This window comes from Notechis scutatus, chromosome 1 (genome assembly GCF_049901735.1).
Source record: "Notechis scutatus isolate UNSWTSFEM ecotype Mainland chromosome 1, rNotScu1.2, whole genome shotgun sequence".
Lineage (NCBI taxonomy): Eukaryota > Metazoa > Chordata > Lepidosauria > Squamata > Elapidae > Notechis > Notechis scutatus.
In genome coordinates, this window is record NC_142009.1 from 156,151,517 (window position 1) to 156,166,646 (window position 15,130).

At 38.9% G+C, this 15,130-nt stretch overlaps 1 protein-coding gene across 4 annotated transcripts in view; it reads right to left on the reverse strand.

Annotated features, from left to right (window-relative positions):
- EHBP1 (EH domain binding protein 1) overlaps nt 1-15,130 on the reverse strand; it is a 252,941-nt gene that overhangs the window by 224,610 nt on the left and 13,201 nt on the right. The window lies entirely within an intron of this gene.

Genomic DNA, 15,130 nt, shown 5'->3' on the forward strand with positions numbered 1-15,130 from the left:
AGGGAGAAATTGAAATACTCATCAGCCTGAGATATGAGAGAGATTTTTAGCATCCAGACAAAATATGCATATCTTGAAGCAAAATCTCCTGCTTGCTAAAAGTCATTACGACACACAGCTGTTTCGGCTGTGACTTCTTGTAGACTTCTTAAGAATTTCACCATTAAAAAAAAACCTTTAATGACCGACCAGAGGGTATTTGCTTTTAATCAATGAGTCAGTCTTGCCTTGTCTTGTCTGATACAGCAATTTTAGAAATATCCACCCTGTATGGAAATATCCATAGCACAGTATTTGAAAACAGGCAGAACATCCATAAAATGTCATAGTGTATAAACACACGTACACAAGAAAAGATTTTGGATTTCTCTCTATATTCAGAAATAGTTGCACTGCTCCTACTTTCTCTGTGGGTTTATATTTGTGATCACAGTTTGGGGGCAGGTGGCACAAATAATTAATAGTTTTCTAAGCATCTAAACCTTCTGTCTCACGCAGAGATTACAGCCATACATGCATACATTTATTTTGATTTATTTACACATTGAATGCAATGTATTCAATACTACAAAATCTTGTGAATTTAGGTTTACAGGGTCTCATTACATAAACAAAAGACCAGAAGATAGACTGTATTAACAACTTTGGTTTTAGACAAAGGCTACTTCTTATCCACTCTTGTAGCTGCTTCTAGAGTATCCCCCCCAACAGCAAAACTGGAAAATGAAGACATCATGCACCATAGAACAACAGTTTTATTTCAACAACAGTTTATTTCATATAAAACACAATGACTAAGTTTGTCCAATATACTGAACCCAAAGCAAAATAGGTTCAGCCTGATATTGAATCCTACATCTTTCTTTGTATGCATTTTTGTGTTGACCTCACAAGTTAACCCCACACTGAAATAAGCACAGGGAATGTTTTTTCTCTGATCCAGACCTTTGATAACACTATATACATGCACACACTTTGGTTACCCAATTATAATATGTGTTCACACATATTATATTAATAATATTAATTTTCATTTGTTATTACTCCATTTCACAATTTCCCAACTTTATTTTCAGGACAAATCCAGGCTATTTCTTTCAGTCTCAGTCTATCCTCACTTCACATAGGACCTCTCCTGTAAGATAATGGCAATGCCTTTGTTCTTTCTGCTTTTATGTATGAAATAGATGAGAAATTATTTTTGCTTTTTTTTTTTCTGTAAATATTTTTGCTTCTGTGCTTTTCAACAGTTACCCAATGTTCCATAATCCATATAAAATTTTATCAAGTTGGGCTTTTCTCAGCACCAGTTTCCCTGCAATGCTGGCAAATTTTGTTCTTCTCTATTTTTAAATTTAGTATTTAGAAATAAGTGAACCAATCAACTCACTAGGAATAACAAATTAACCAAACCATTTTCCCTTTCTGTAGCCAAATTATACACTTCTCTGAAATGTAATCAACTATATTTGCTCAAGGAGTTCTATTCTCTAGTAGAAACCATTTGAATTAATTCTCAAAGAAAGCAGTTGAATGTTTTGAATATAAAGATACATTCAAGAACTAAGTAAACTTTTAAGACATGGTGTAAGTTTGAGTCACTAGATAAAGTTGCCAAGATGCACTAGTGCCAGAGTTAACATCTGCAGTTCAGAATATGAGCAAAATTTAGTCACATACCTGGGGAGTGTATGTGATGACAAGAGCCATATGCAAATCTGTTACCGGTCACTCCCCAGCCCCAGGAAACCCCCGTCAGAGGAAAACAAAGAAGAGATTAATAATATATGTAAAATGAAACAAGGAAAACATCTGTGGCCCTTGTTACAAAGTAAACAATAATTCTGTAACAAAGAACAGAATTGTTTTGATTTAAAGAGAAACATTCCAATTGTATGCTGTCTGTTCATAAAGTATGTTGGTAAATAAAAGTAATTGTTAAATACAAAGCTGTAATTGTCATAATTAACTGCTCCTTTAAGAGATAACTTAAGATAATATACTATCATAAAAAAAGAAAAGAGTATAGAGAACTAGAATTCTTATATGAAGGTTAACATTTTGAGGTAGTGGCAAGAAAGATCTTAAAGTACATTTATTTGTCCGCCCAATAAATGTATCAGCTGTGACATTTCTTACCCTAATCCTTGTTTATCAACATAATTGGCTGACTGAGTAAAAGAGGAGATCAGCCCCATGAAGGAAGGCCATGACACACTTAGACAAGATAATGAAGGATGAAGATATTTCTATGACCACAAAAATCAGAAAAGTTAAAACAATAGTCTTTCTAGTGGCTGTGAAAGCTGGCATTTGCAAAGAGCACCAGAAAAATGTAAATGCTTTCAAATTACTAATTAATATATGCCTATTCAGAATGCTGTGGACTACAAGAAGAATCTATCAATCCTAGACCAAATAAAAACGGATTGCTTCTTTGAACCACGAATAGCAAGTAAAAGCTGAAATAGTTTGGGCACGAGATGGACGTAGACAAGAGGTTAGAATAGGGGTTTCTCAGGACCCCCTCCCACTTTTAAAAATTAATGGAGGATTCCAAACGAGTTGTTCTGTTTGCACAGATTACATTTATCAAATGTGATGCATTAAAAATGGATGTGTATGTGCTGCTACTGCTTCTTACAATTGTTTGATGGGATTTTAATGTTGTATTATTTTTTAATATAGGCCGGAAAATAATTTTTATTTCACAGACCCCTGAGAGGGTTTTTGAGGCTTCCTAGGGGTCCTAGTACCACACTTTAAGAAAAACCAAATTAGAAAAATTAACCAAGTTTGGCAAGATTGATGGAAATAGAAGAAAAGGAAAACAGACATAACCGATGGGTTGTATCAATAATACCACAAGACTGACTTTGGAAGAACTAATCCCAAATTATCACTAAGAACAGGCCAAAACAATAAGCAATTGCCTAAGAAGTCATCAACTAAAATGTTGAGTCACCTAATATCTGTGTCTACAATATCAGTTCCACTTGATTCACATTCCATGTTAATATGGCCATACTACTACCATCTGTGAATCAAGTAAAACACTCAGATTCTTATGTATAACTATTCTCATAATAGATTTGGCTAATTCATGGTATTTTTCTGATAAGCCCCAGTCACTCTCAATAATCTGTCGGTTTCTCAGAATTATATGATCTGAGTTATTTATTGTTCATTTAAAACAGGGCTGTCAAACTCATAGCCCGCAGGCTGGATGTGTCATGCGCTGACCACACCGACACCCAGTTTAGTGAAGGGGGAAAAAGTTGTGATACATCACGTGACGCCAACGTGACGATGCAAGTTTGACACCTCTGATTTAAAGGAAAAAAATGTGTAATGTATAGAGAGTCTCTCCTATACACACAACTGTTGTATATTGTTGAAATAATCAGTATTCCTTCTATCCAGTACAAATACTCCTTTCTGAGATGGAGGCCCTCATACTGCAGAAGCAGACTTGTCTTCTTTTTCAGGTTTGGTGCATTATAATTTCTTTCTTAGAGTGTTTGAGCCAGAGGCATCTGCAGGATTATGATGCTTTCATCAAAGTGATGAAATCACGCTAAACTTAATGTCCCTTGCTTGTGTGTGACTAAGGCAGTGTATGAAGTACTATGACTGCAAACCACATTTAAAGTTCAACAAATGAGGACAAGGATCAAGTAGAATCAAGGTAAGCTAAATTGTCCACTGATTCTACTGGTGCGATAAAGCCTTGATTTTTGCTTAAAGTAGATCCATATTTGAAGTCTTTCACCAACTGTACCGATTCTTGTGAGGAAGATCTGAACTGTTTTACAATCTCTGTAAAGGGATTTCTCCTTGGATTCCAAACTAGAATTTTAAGATTATTCAAGATCAGTAAGATTTAATGTATTCTCTAGTGTAATTCAGGTATTTCAGGGAGAACTTTATTATTAGAGTCTGATTTTTATCGCCTAAACAGATAGTTTGTAATCTTTCTCAGTTGACATATTTGAAATTATATAGCTCAAAAGATTTATTCTTTTTAGATGCAATAGTAGTTTAATTCCAAACTGTAGCAGAAAATTTAGCAAATCAAAACTTAGCTCTGTTCATGCCTGCAATAAATCTGCCATTCCATAAATGCATCTGAAAGTACTAACCACCTCATACAGTGTAGTCAGACTTCTTTGCATATATTCTTGCAGTCAGGAAGAAGATATGATCTTTTGCCCCAACTGTTGGATTGAAGCCTGTTTTTAACGTAGTGAAGGAGCCAGGTGAAACCTGTTTATTCTCTCAGGCTTTTAATGCCCAAGTGATGCTGCTATTACTTTACTTGGTTTTTAATCGCTGGTTTTCTTAGTAGTTTGTTTCGTGTTTTAAGGACATGTTTCATAGCTGTAATTTTATACTGATTTTTATACCTCTTTCTATTCTACTGCTATTACTGCATTTCTTTCTTCCTTTAGAAGATTTATATGGCTGCTTATCTTGTGAGACACAACTCCTGACTGTAATTCGTTTCAGTTAAAAAGATGAAGTCAAGCTCTTCCAAATTAATAGATTGAAATACTGCAGTCCATCCTAAACTCATCATATTTGCTGGGCTAAAACCAATTGACTGATAATAATGAACTGTAATTAGGACAAAGACCATTTTATTTCACTTCTTGGCTCTTGCCGAGCAGCATTCAAACACATTCAACAGTGGCAGATGCTTCAGGCCAGATTAAAGCAAACAAATTCTTTATTACCTCGATTGTAAAACAAAAGGAAGCAATGTATCAAATGGAAATATTGGACACCAAATTTAAATCAGTTTTAAATGCAAATATAAAATCCATGTTGACTCAGATACATACTCCATACAAAAAACGTTCTCAAACCATAGAGTAAGAAAGGCTCAAACATAAAAGATACAATGCATTAGAAAGGTAGTTTCTAAATTTAAACCTGTGGCATGAAGCATATATTTTATTCTCACTTCAGAAAATTATTTTACTGACAGCTTATACAAGAACCACAGCATGCATATGAATTATCAAAACCTGCACACTTGTTCATATCATTCTATTTTCACCTTGCCTTCTATATGTGACTTGCTGTGCTTATACAGAGGTCTCCAACCTTGGCAACTTTAAGGCTTGTGGACTTCAACTCCCAGAATTCTCCAGCCAGCATAGCTGGCTGGAGAATTCTGGGAATTGAAGTCCACAAGCCTTAAAGTTGCCAAGGTTGGAGACCTCTGCTGTATAACATAAAACAAACAGTCCATGCTGTTCTGAAAAATAATCTAGTGGGTGACATCAGCTGAAATCTAAGAAATCCTGCTTTATTTTAAATCTGGGGGGGGGGGGGGGGGGGAGGAGGAAAGATAGTTAGAAGTAGCCAATCAAGGAAGAAAAAAAATACATGTTCAATAATACCCTTTCTTTCAGAGAACAGAATAGCATAAAAAATAATATATGAAAACTTACTATAGCTAGTTCCGGGTAAAACAGAAGTTTTCCCCATATCTAGGTATCAGATTAGCATTACTGTAAAACAAATATGGAAAAGAGTTGTGAACACAACAGAAGACCCCTATGGTTTTGGGTCAAGAAGAGCCTGTTGATATCACAAGAATTTGTCAATATTAGCACTTCTTTGGTGACAAAAACCAAACCTTAAGGAAATAAAACAGGAAACAAAGATGCCGATAAAGGATAGCATTTGTAGCTGAGGGTTGTGGATGTTTCATTATCCAACTAGGTAACATAATTATCTAGTTTCAGTTTTGAAACATCAGCAAGAAAACAACCAAGCTCAGAAAGCACCAAGGACCCCTCAAACAAGGGTACAGCTGACACCACACAAATTTGGCTACTCCAAAATACATGTCCACATTTCTTCTACGAGATGGAATAGAATGATATCCAGCCCATTCATTATGTTGTGTTTGCACGATAACTGTCATCCTTCTTAATAAGGAACGCTCAGAGAAATACGAAGACAAAAATGCGCAAATCTCTCCTTTACATTCATCAATGGAATAGTTAAATGTCATCCAGATATTTTCCCATCACATTTTTTTCCAACAAAGCCTTGTTCCACCACTGTATGTCTCATTACGAAAGCAGACATGTATATTGATAACTATGTTGCCAAAGGGATAAAGAGCATCTTGCCTAAGGGTTGAGTGGCTTCTCTTTCCACAGGCCTGATGAATGGAGTCCCAAGTTTTTGGCAAAGGACTGAGAAAATGTCCATGCATGGCCATCTTCATGCCTGAAGCAGCCATGAGGCAACTAGAAATCATCTCCGTGGAGGCCAATTTGTTGTCAAGAGATACAGAGTACTGTGCATTTAAAATTAGGAATGATGTTGTACCTTGGAATAACCTGAGCCTGCATGTGAATTTTGTCCAATATAAAGCATTCAGAAGGTATTCTCGGGAGGACTTTCTTCTTCTTACTAGTTCTTCAAAGCTTAGAGATGTTGTCACCCTTTTCCAGGCATGCAATAAATCTAGCAAATGAGATTTTTAAAAAGGGACCCAGATTGGAGGTCAGAGAGTTTAACTGCAGCATTTAATGGATGGGGAGGGGGAAGCCTGCCCCTTTGTTTTGTTTACTGAAGAAATGTGGGTTTCCAAGGGGAGGGAGGGAGTTAAACAAGAGAAACATTTTGGGAAACCCATTCTGAGGCTGCTGCCTTACCCTGCAAGCGGCTGGCTTATCCAAAGTCCCCCAAGAGCCAAGAAAGGTTTGCAATCTCCAGAAGGCTAGCTGATTAGAACAGAAAGCTCTAAAAGCCGTTGTCATTTCCACAAGGGACTGTTGGAGCGCTGAAATAGTGGCTCCTTCCAGAAGGCATGGAGAGCAGGCCCAAGCATTGTGGGGTCCCAGTGGAATGGGATGGGGTGGGGGGGAGGCAGTTTCCCTGCAGTTAGTCATAAGGGCAAATGACCATAGGGGCAGTGCAGCCATCGTAACTTTGAAAGAGGGTTATATGTAGCTTTTGGGAGGTCTGCTGTAACCTCAAATGGCATCAAGTGATCAGTTGTATCTTGAGGACTATCTGTAAAAGAAACTGGATTTTCATACTCTCTGCTGCTTTTTAGGTGACTAAAAATCAGGGGGTCTTCAAACTTGACAGCTTTAAGACTTGTGGACTTCAACTCCCAGAATTCCTCCTCCAGTCATGTTAGCTGAGGAATTCTGGGAGTTGAAGTCCACAAGTCTTAAACTTGCCAAGTTTGAAGACCCTTGGACTAAATGCTTAACATGCAAACGTTGATATAGTATTGATAGTGCTTCTCCTATTTTGGACAATAAATCCATCTCACAGGAAACAAATGAGATCAAACTTTTTAAAAAAATAAAATAAAATATTGTATCCTTGTTGCCTGAAAGCATTAGAATGCAGGCGTTTAATATGAAATTCAATAATTTCAGAACTGTCCAGATAATAGCAATACAATCGATTGCAAAATGCTTAAAGAAAGAAGAAAATCCAAAAAGAAAATGCAGCATTTTGAACAGACCATAAAGGTGATGGTGATCTGCTTGAAACAAGAAACGCTCTGCCCAGGGGAGAGCTTTCCAGGTTTCACAGACAAGAATATTCTTTTTTAAAAAAATCAATATTTCATGAATGTAGCCTGAAATATGATTGCAGGCTACTTATAGTCATTGACTTATGCCCAGTCACTTAGCGACTGCTCGAAGTTCTGAAGAATCTACTGGGAGGGGGGGTTACTTACAATCTGAATTCAGTCATGTGGTCATTTGGCTGGACTTTAGGAATGACTGCCACAAAAATATCATAAAATCATGAGTAGGCTGCATTACGGTCATAACATGATAAGTAACTGTAACATGGAACACCTAGCTTTGTAATATCTACAGAGAGAGAGGAAATGATAGATACATGGAGAGAGAGGAAATAAGATTTAGCACATCACAGACATTTGAAATCAAAACCTTAGTATAAATTACCAACATTAATTAGAAGCTTCTCCCTCTGTTTAACAAAAAAAAAAAAAAGCTTTGATATCGAGCAGAGGGAGGAGCTGGAACAATATTACAAGAAGCTATCTCTCAGCTACGATGATATGGATTGTGCATTTGAGTGCAGTCTGCTGTTCAGGCATCATTCACAACAGTGTATAAATGAGTAACGGATGTTTTGACCACAAAAATAGACATTTACATAACTTGAATCTAACAAAGATTAGCATTATGAAACAGCACAGCACTTGGCCCCACTGCTTCCCGAGGAAGCAAGGATATTGCTCCTATGCCAAGAATACTCCATTAATTCAAATGAAAAAAGGAACTGAAGGTACACACATTGGCGATTGGACTTTGGCCACAAAAATTATGCATCCAAACTTCCGGCAGTGAGTTCTCCACAAGCTGGCCTATCCCACAACATTTGCTATAATGCTGTCACTGATTGTAAGACACTTGAGCATTTGCCAAGAATAGCTAATGTGTTAATAAGATGCGTGTCTGTGTATGCTCCAGGGGGAAAAACACTTTGGATCAACTCAAACTGTGTGTCCATACATCCAGGATGCAACTTCTACAAAATACACCCCAATGTCTGAGTGATCCAGCAAACACTTTCAAGCATGTTGCTCCCATGCAAAATTGAATGGATGTAAAATGAACGAAGAACGGAGAGGCACATCTTCCAGTAAAGTTCTGATCAATCCCAGTCACACCACAAAACTTTCCAGCGAGAAGGGACATGTCACTGTCTGGTTGAACCTACCGTTGCTGAAGCTGTTCTTTAGAAAACAGTGTGAAATCCATCCCAATGCAGGCAGATGTTGCATTCTCTCCTGCCCCCACTTTGTAAGTGGGACGGAAAAGAAGTGTAGGATTTTCCAGGCTCGCTTAACTTGCTCAGTGGACAAGACATTACTTTTTTTTCTTGCAAGAGAAGTTAGCAGCCCATTCTCCACACCAACACCAGTTCAATAAAGTTTATCCTGCTCTCCCAGAGTCAGAAGATCACAACTGTCATTATCATAATACGCTGAAAAAACATTCCTGCGCTCATGGTCATTGCCCCGCCTGTACCCAGCCTGGCATTCTCTTACCGTTTAAACACCAGGGAAGGCTCTATCCATCGTGCTCTGTGCCATAATGTGGTTTACTCAGCTTCAGCTTACAGCCGTGCAAACACAGTCAATTATGTTTTAATCAAATGGTGGTTAAAAAAGTGGCTTAGCGTGATTCTGAACTCAGCAGGGTGGAAAAGTGAATTAAGAAAATGATTTGCAATTCTAGAAAAACCAGCTCAAATGTTAAGATAAAGAACTCCTTCTCAGATTTTGCACCACTAAATGCCAAGTAATCATTTGTTGAGAACCCTTAGCTAAATGACCCAAAATCAGTTCACTAAAGACCCTGGTTAAATTCTTCTGTTACACAGGACTTGGGGTAGGGGGGAAAATTATATATGGCATATCTATTTATCATAATTTTCCATGGATACTAAGTAACTATTGACTGCATTTTCATTCAAATCAACTGTTTGATCTTTTCTCTCTCACACACACACTCTTACACTAGTAGTGATGTCCAAGAGATAGTAAACCACAATTGGATAATTCCAATTATTATTATTTTTGTTCCATTCAATCATGTCCAATTCTCAGAGGCTGCCTGGACAAGTAAGTCCCTGCACTTTTCTTGGCAAGGTTTTCCAGAAGTACTTTGTCCTTGTCTCCTTCCTGGACAGTAAGTAGTTCAAGGTCACTCGGCTGGCTTTGTGCCTACTGTAGAATTAGAATAGGCTCCCAGTTTCTAGCATGATGCCTTAACTACTACATCAAACTAGCTTTTTAAAATCTTTATTAGGACCAATCAAAATGTTCAAAGCTGCCAAGCTGTCAAGCTGTCAAGAATTTTTCATCATGCCAGAAAGCAGAAGGACTGTTGTAGCAACTTTTCGGATTAATATATGTTAATAAAAGGCATAGGCTTTCATGAGGCCGCAACTCATTTCAGCTTTGGGTGATTCGACTTTACCTAAGCCTTTTAATAACATTTGTTTGCCTGTAAAAGTGCTGACAAGACTCCGCCTTATTTTGGCTACCACAGTTTAACCCAAATCTCCTCCTATAATAGCATAATGCTAGGTGGCAGACATAAAAAGCAGGGAACAGCATTAGGAGTATGAAACAAATGCATTTCTTTTAATATCTTAATTACAAGAATGAATGGAAGGAATCTCTTACAATCATTTAGATAAGTAACTTAATAGAGATAAGCCAGCTACTTGGTGGATGATGGGTAGCTATGTGACCCTCCACTTAATTGGATGAGCATGAACAACTTAAGGCATGAGCCTGCATTACTTCCCTCAAGTTTCCAAGACTCATGGGTCTTGGAAACACACTACAGACAAACCATTAATCTCTTTATTTAATTTGCTTCAGATCTGAGACAAGCATGAGTACCACAAATTATATTATTCACTAATACCACACTTTTCATTATGCCAAAAAAAGGAGATATAGATTCTCCCATCACCCAGATCCCCATTCTTTAATATGGTTTTGAAGGCTTATTGGCAGGGTATCTACAGGGAAGATGTGAAAAAAGTCAATATGGTAGCTACAACCATGTGACTGAAGGCCCGCCCCCTTCCAAGGCATTGTGAGGGACACAAAAAAGGCTGGAGGTTCAATCACATGGTTGGAGCCACCATCTTGGTGAGCTGTGGCGGTATAGTGTTTAGAAAGCATTATTGCAGGCTAATTCTACTGATTGCCAGGGGTTCAATCCTCACCAGCTCAAGGTTGACTTACTTTCCATCCTTCCAAGATTGGGGGCAATGAGGACCCAGATTGCTGGGGGCAATATACTGACTCTGTAAACCGCTTAGAGAGGGCTGTAAAGCACGACAAAACGGTATGTAAGTCTAAGTGCTATTGCTATCTTGTCTTTTTTGACCCGCCTTCCTGTGAATAAAAAACTGTTTTGGATTGTCCAGATTGTCTAGAAGAACTGAGTGTTGACATATTATTATGCCAACTTAAGGGAAACAGAAAAATTTCCACTTCCACAGGAAATTTTGTTCTGGACAATGTTTATATTCCTACATACAAAAAACACACTGTACCTTAACTCTAAAATGTAATGAACCATGTAGTCATTAACAAAATCGTACTGTATCCCAGGGAGCTTTACTTGTGAGTAACCTTATCTTAACACATCACTGAAAAACTACGCCATGTGCTAACCACTCCCCCTCCTATCCAATTTTAATGGCACTTTGTGACAGCGCCACATATGGACATCCTGCTAAATTACAGCTTAACCTGACATAAATAAACTACAATGAGGATTCAGGCTTGCATGTGCCCCCACACCTCCTCTCACAATGCTACAAAACAACAAAGCAGTTGTTGTTTTTTCATGTTGTGACTCAGCCATCATAAAAGTAAGCAAGCGATAGGGTATCTCACTCTCAGAAAGAAAAAAAAAGACCCATCTCAAACAGCTGCAACTCCAATTAGTGACAAGTGGCAGGAAAGGAAAAGGGGACGGAACAGAAAAACAGGAGGGCTCAATCAAGTACCCAGTGCTCCATAGGCAAAAGCATAAGATGTGGAACTGTTAGCCAGCTTCTTAAGTCATTCTATCCTGGTGGTTTGAGAGGAGGAGGAAAAGTGATATAAAAACACAATCCATTTCCCCAGAAGAACTGAAATCAGAGGCTGGATTTTTAGTGGAAGCCAGACTTCCACTAGGAAGTAGGCAAGATAAACCAGAAGGCAAGATAAAGCAAGGGATGTTAATACTATGTCACTGTGGAACTGAATTTGCAGTTATTCATTTCTCCTTGCACATTTGTTTGCTTGCTTTGCCCAGGCTACAAGGTGGTCACTGCTATCAGGTTTAGAGGAATGTCTCTGCTGCCTTGGAAAAGTCCAAAGGATTAGACCAGAATGCCAAAAGCCCACACCTCCTGACCCATCTGCACTTTGGGATATGCCCAGTCCTTGTTCCGAAAGCAAGACACCCCCCCCAAAGGGCTGGTGCTGCCTCTGTCTGGAGTAAGGCAGCCTTTCTCTGTTAATTTTCACCTCAAGAAAGAAAGTCCCCTGAAACGCAGCTCCTGAAAATATTGGGAGGGAGGGCACTTGCCAGGATTAGACTAATTCATTTTATAAGGTTTGCAAATAACCCCAATGATGAAGGAGGTTAATTCAAGAATATGGGAGTCCTTCTAACAAGCCACGCAAGGGCAGAGAATATCCAGTGTGCCCCCTCTTCCTATCGTGCTCATTACAAATGCTGGACTGGAATTTATGATGCTTCCTTCATTAGCGACATAAAATTCCAGTGGCATTTTAGCAATCTGGGGGGTTTCTGCCATTCCAATTATATGTCACCCCATCTTGCTATCAAGCAACTCCAGGCCGCTTTACCACATGATAAAATATCAGCTCGAGCACCTCACAGGGCTGTTGTAAGAAAAAAAAAAGAGGAGGAAGGAATATTCGCCTTGAGTTGTTTATAAAAAGTAATAAAGGCAGGATAAAAACCTAATAAATAAAATATTAAAACAATAAATACAGCATTAGAATGAACAGAAAATGAGCTAAGATAGAGGCGAGTATACAACAGGATGAAGGTGGGATTTTCTATTTGCCTCTCTGTGTATATAGATATATTTATTTGCTTATTTTTATCCCACCTTTATTATTTTTGCATAACTCAAAGTGGCAAACATATCCAACATACCTTCCTCCTCCTATTTTCCCCACAACAATTACCGTGAGGTGAGTTGAACTGAGAGAGAGAGAGCAACGGGCCCAAAGTTATCCAGCAAGCTTTCATAGCTAAGGCAGGACTTGAACTCACAGTCTCTTGCTTTCTAGCCTAGTGCCTTAACCGCTAGACCAGGGGTCACCAACCTTTCGGACCTCAGGGACCACCAAACTCATAATTTTAAATCCCAGGGACCACTAACCGGTTCTGTGGGCGTGGTCTAATTTGTGGGTGTGGCTTGATGGTCATGTGACTGGCTGGGCATGGCTTGTATGTAAATATTATAAATATTTATATAAATATTGAATTTTTTATTTAAAAAAGAGCAACTTTTACATAAAATCAGGCAAAGCAGGCAGGCAGAATAAATTGCTCACAGAATCACAGATTCATTCAGAGATCTATCTATCTGCCATCAGCTAGCTCAGTCTCTCAAATTTGCTTGCCGTGAGTCTGCGCTGAATAACAGAACCTTCAGTCCTAAGGGAGGTTGGCTGTGCTTAAAAGCAGAGCCGAAGATCTAAAGACTAGCTAGAAAGCAAGAAATCCAACCATTTCCTGCTTCCTAGCTAATCTAAATCTCCCAGCACAGCAGAACAGATGATGGTTGGAAAAAAGAAAAATAGCAATTTTAGCAGGCAAGTTTGCTGGGTAAGGAGTGAGTGGGCAGGGACAGTGGTGGGATTCAATTTTTTTTATATCAGTTCTGTGGGAGTGGCTTGGTGGGCATGGCAAGGGAAGGATACTGTAAAATCTCCTGTCAGAGGTGGTATTTGCAGGTTCTCCGAATTACTCAAAATTTCCGCTACCGGTTCTCCAGAACTGGTCAGAACCTGCTGAATACCACCTCTGGGCGGGGAGCGTTTCTGCGGTCCATGTGGATGGCGCAGCCTTGTGTTTCTGCACAGCCTGGATTAATTGCTTTCAGGGGTTGCTCTGGGGGTGAGATTTCTCTGCGGCTCACCAAAATTTTTTCACGGCAACTGCTGCGCTAGACCAAACTGGCATATACTATATTAGGGGTCGGCAACTCATGGCTCTGGAGTCACATGTGGCTCTTTCATCCCTCTGCTGTGGCTCCCTGTCGCGCCAGGAGAGGAGCTTCTGGTTAGAGGGGGCAGGGAAAACACAGCGCATCAGGAGGAAACTCTATGGTGGGGGAACCGGACTTCCGGTCAGCTCCAGAATTGAATGGAGAGCTCCCGATTAGGACCTGTGTGGCTCGCTGACTGTTTAAGGTTGCCGACCCCTGTACTATATATATGTATGCGATCTGCAGCTAAACAGCATATAATGGGAGCTCTTTGTAGTGACCTGGACAAATTACTAGAACTACTATGCAAATCAAAACTGTCTTTAAAAAGTCTAGCTGTCAGCCAGGTGAATAGCCTGGTTGGACATTCATTGTGGAAAGCCAAGTAATACGAACACAGCTTTTATCTATCGATTTTCCCAGGCTACCATCCACACTCAGCAATGCAACCATATTTTTGTCCAGAAATGGCCCGTTTTAGCAAAAAAAAGGTGGCTCAATCTGATGTGACAACTTGTGGTCCTCCAGATTTTGCTGAAGTATACTATTCCCTAGTATTGGCCACTATGGACTGGGCACCTAGAATTGTCTTTGTCAACATCTGGAGAGCAATAGGTTTTCTACCTGCAATTGCTTGTATAATGTTATCATCATGATTAAGAACAAGAGTCTATCAGATTCTTGTAGAACATGTCACTCACTTAGCCACATCTAATGCTAAAGCCTTTCTATGGAAAAATACTTTATTAGTTTTACCTTTAAAAGAACAACACAGCTACAAATTATGTACAACAAAAAGAAAAATAGGCCTTGGCATAGACCAAGAGGGAGAGAGAGGAAAGCCTAAGAGAGGGGAAAGGGAAGAGTAAGGGAGGGGAAGAATAGAGTAGGGAAAACAGTTAAAATAAAACCATATTTTGTGACTGTCTGACTTTCTTCTTCAAAAGTATCCTCGGCGGTGCTTTTCTTTATCTCTGCTTCGGAGGCCCTCGGCCATAATTTTCCTAGAGATGATCTATCTTTGGTTTAGCCAATTATACAAAGGATTCCAATTGTTGTAATATGATGAGGATTCTTTATTTTTAGTGCTTGGGTTAGTTTGTCCATTTCGGCGCATTGTAAAATTTTCTGAATAACCATATGTTCAGAGGGAATGGAAGATAATTTCCAGCACTGGGCAAATGCCAGTCTGGCTGCGGTTAAGATATGAATTACAATATACTTCGATTTTTGGGTATTTGTTTATCGAAAATTCCTAGAAGGAAGGACTCTGGTTTGTACTCTATTTGTTCCTTGGTTATTTCCTCTAACCAGCACCTAATTTTTTGCCAGTACTTCT